This window comes from Lygodium microphyllum, chromosome 6 (genome assembly GCF_053477565.2).
Source record: "Lygodium microphyllum isolate KBCC chromosome 6, Lygodium_microphyllum_v1.1.10, whole genome shotgun sequence".
NCBI classification, from domain to species: Eukaryota; Viridiplantae; Streptophyta; class Polypodiopsida; order Schizaeales; family Lygodiaceae; genus Lygodium; species Lygodium microphyllum.
Window position 1 is genome coordinate 52,087,253 of NC_141140.1, and position 4,331 is coordinate 52,091,583.

Here is a 4,331-nt window from a genome sequence, read left to right on the forward strand (position 1 = left end):
CCATTAGTTCTCCAGGAGTAGTCATCTTTTTACCCATGCAACACATGTTTTATTGATTACTGGCATGTGCAATTTGCAAAGCGACTGACAAATCTTTACCTAAGCTGGTATACAGTATTCTAAGGCATTGCTACCTACAAGATGGTGCTTGTTTTTGTTCATTCGGGTATTTGTTATGCCATAGACTCCTGAACCTGTGTAGATCAGCTTCTGGATGTGACCCCATCACTGAGTGAGTGGGGGACGTTATAGAGTTTTTACACTTTTAGCTCGTTTGTGATCGGTTTTGTTCATGTTAAACAAAATTGCAGCTAGTGGTGTCATCAGTACTTCTCTATTTCTTGCCTTTTGGCCCAAACAGTACATGATGGGTCTGTTCCCCTCTCCATATGAGGCCCTCACTGCAGCTTCACAGTAGCATGTGCAGGATCTGAAATTAATAGTAGGTCTCGGAGTTTACGGTCCACCTTGTAACATGTAGTGCAACATAAGTAGCATGATCTCTGAGGTAAAGGGTTTTAAAGATTTAAAGCCCAGCTCTAGTGAATGTCTGGTTTTGATGCTAGCATGCCTACTTTTGGTTGCTAATAGACGGCAGTCTGATTCAGGATTGGTTGCAAATAGGTGGCAGTCTGATTCAGGAGGTGAATGCGTGTGAGTTATGATAGAAACTGTGTCCTTCATCATCTGGATAGGCCAATCTCAATAAAGTTGCTCCAGCTTCAACCTCCTTGTGTAAGCAAGCAAGGTGCAGCCAGGAAAGTCACTGCTTGCCCCATTGTGTGAGATGGTTTTGAGAGCCGATTCTTTCAGAGATGCAGGATTTTGGTCATAAAGCCATCCACATTGGGACTCATAACAGGCAGATATTGTCAGTACGCATCATTTACAAATCCAAAAGCATGAATTTCTAAACCAGAATCAGCCATAAGTGACATTCATTTTGGGTTCCACTTCTTCCTTGCCATGGAATTCAAGTATCAAAGGTTGGTGATTTCTTTGCATATTTAAAGGCCTTGAATGCCTTTAAATATGCAATCTTGGTAGTCAATGTAACTACAATATCAGCTGGATCCCATGCTTTGGAGTCCCAAAGCTTTTCTGTCATTCAACCCAAGGCTTTGATATATGGTCTCCCAATTGCTTTGATTTGACTATTTTCGGCGCTGTTTGAGGAGGGCTTGTTGGACTCCATCAAAGCTCCACACTCCTTCCAAGCTTCCATTGTTTAACCAAGGTTTCACTATAGAAGTCAAAAGATTGGGCAACGAGGGTGAATGCAAGGAAGAGGCCAAGTAGCTCCACTGAGCTTCCATGGTTGCTGGAATAAACAGGGCAGTAAGTTTGTGATTACAAAGAACTTCATCCCCTTCCTCTCAAGCTTCTTCTCTGGCCCAAGGCATGGTCTTGAACTGACTATGCAGAAACTTTGGACAGTATAATTTAGATGCCATAGTCACCCCTTGGTCTTGAATTGACAGCCTCAAAGTTTATGGTTAGCCATCAGCTATTATTTTGGTTGTTTCTTGCAACCATAAATATATGGATTATGAAGTACAAGTGCAAAAATATATGGATATGCAATGGAGCTTATACTCATGCTTATGAGGATAGAGAGGCTATATATGAGAGACGTCCTTTCATTCTTGGACATCCAAATGGGCGGTAATAGCATTGGTCATGGTGTTCATGAAGTAACTTAGTACAAATTGCATTAAATGTGGACTGTTTATTGTCATTCTAGCAGTCTCTAATCTCTTAGCTCTCATCTCTCAAACATCTTTTGTCCGCTTATTCTTTTCTAAAATAATCTTCTGCACCTTGTACTCTCTCTAATCCTCTTGACTTTTCACACCACTCTCCCATTAACACCATGGCCCCTCACGTTGTGACTCCTTTCAGTGCATTAGATGTGTAGTGAACCTCAAAACATGGAGGATGCTTGACCAGCCTCTTTTGAATCAAAACATACACGTGGGTATACTCTTGAAGGATTATCTTAGTATGATGTAGACTTTGTTATGAATCATGTGGAGGGGGGTCGGGGGGTACTTGCTTTAGCTATTGTGTGGAACAGAGGGACTTCCTTGAACTATTTTGCAAAACACATGATACATGCAAGAAGAAGCTAAGTCAAGAACACAAGAAGATAGATGGAGGCCTAAATGTGTTGTTGGTTTTTTTTTTCTTCTTTCTCAAGAAATACAATGTGCACAAAGTATATGTACAATATAACATAAAGAAAAGTGGCCTACTAAGTTAAAGAGTGTATAACTGACTATACTAATTCACTTGCGTTATACCTATACCAGTTCTAAGTCCGTGTAACCAACCAAATGCAATAAATGACAAGGCAATGGCCATGTGAGGATCATAATGATGATCGACGTGCTAAGTGTAGATGTGTGGGTTTATCTAAATAGGTAGTTTTTAATCAATGTTTGCATGTGTTAAGCTTATCATCTCAACATTTTCTCTCAAGCTCAATTGCATCTCTACAATTTCAAGTAAGCTTTGAAACTCTCAAAGCTTCATTGTATCTAGTGCTTTGGTAAAAATGTCAGCTATTTGATCATGTGTGTTGATAAATACCAAGTTGATCTTACTTGCAAGTACTTTCTTTCTCACAAAATGGTAGTGCATCTCAATGTGTGTTGTTCTAGTATAAACATTGGGTTCATGTGGGCTATTGATCTTGTGTACTTGGTATATAGTAAGTTGATCTCACTTGTATCTTCTTTTTTACAAAATAGTAGTGCACCTCAAAGTGGTCTTAGCATGGAACAGTGGGTTTCTCGCCAATTGTATGTTGCTTATGTTGTCACATTGAATGAGAACTGGATTATCTTCATACACATCCAAATCACCCAATAACTTTTGTAGGCATATTAGCTTACACATGTTGCTATGATAACCCCTCTTTACTTTCTATACTTGATAAATTAACTATTGATTACTTTTTACTGTTCTTAGTAATCGTTGCAATATGAAGAGAAACATTGAATTCACTCGTAGATCTTCTATTGGACATGCTACTAACACAATCTCCATCCATGTATTCAAACACTTGTACATTCTTACCTATCTCATAAAAGATTTCATAATGCAAATATCTCCAAAGGAGACTTTCTAGCTATCTATATAAATGGACTCACAAGTCCAATGGCATAGTTCAAGTTTACCCTTGTGAAGAAAAAACCAATAAGAAAACATTTTGGTCTCCATATTTCTTATTGTGTTTTTTAATGAAATTTCTCGTGTGTATGGTATATGTTTGGCGCATCAGCTTAAGTAAGCCTTCAATCATGTGATTCATAATATCGTATCAGAGCAATGCTACTAAGAGAGACTAGTCTTGAAGTTTGAAGTGAAGGTGAAAAAGCAAGGATTTAAGTAAGCAAGCAACATATAAGCTCTCCAATTTTTCAATTCTTTCTCTTGGATAGTGCTTGTGGAGACATCGAAAGCAGGGTAAAGAAAATCTCAGATTGTTGTGAAATTTGATGCAGGAGCAGGGCATTGTATATTTTATAGATAGTCCTCTTAGAGCTCTCCCATTGTTTTTTTGGCTGTCTAAGGCCGTTTTGGCCTTATTTTAGACCTACAAGATTGCGACAATAGTTTCAGGATATACTATGATTTCTGTTGTGTCGATCGAAAGTGGATACACATGTTATAGATTTTAAATTTGTAAGTTTTGAGGTGTTTTCTTAGAAGCAAATATAAGTTTCATCTATTAACAAGTTATAGATTGTATGTATTTTTGAATAATTAGTGAAAAACGTTACTTGATATACTGTTATGCACTGTTGTGAAAGGTTGCAAAGGACTTGCTTACTGTTTTGTATTAATTTTGTGATAATGGTAAATAATAATGAAAAACCCATCATTGAGAAGCTAGACAAGAACAACTACAAATCATGGAAGTTTTGTGTGTCAAACTTTTTTATTGAAAAATGTTCAATTGAAGAAAAAGAGCAAGAGCTAAGTAATCTTGCGATTGCAAAATAATTAAAGGTGCAGAAAGAATGGAATGCAAAAGATAAAAAGGTAATATATAGGACATCTATAGTCATTAATAATACTATGTTGGGGTATATATATAAACAATGTAGAATCTTCATACGTAGCTTGGGCAATCTTCGAGAATATGTTTTCAATAAGCATAAAGGTACGAAAGATTCAACTCAAGCAATAGTTGAATATCTTAAAGAAATGAAAGATGTTTGTAAATGAGTATGTTTTGAAGCTGAGAACCATTGCAAATGCCTTAGCAGCTATTGATGCAATGCCTCATGATGATGATTTAGTTTCATCTACTTTGGATGGCC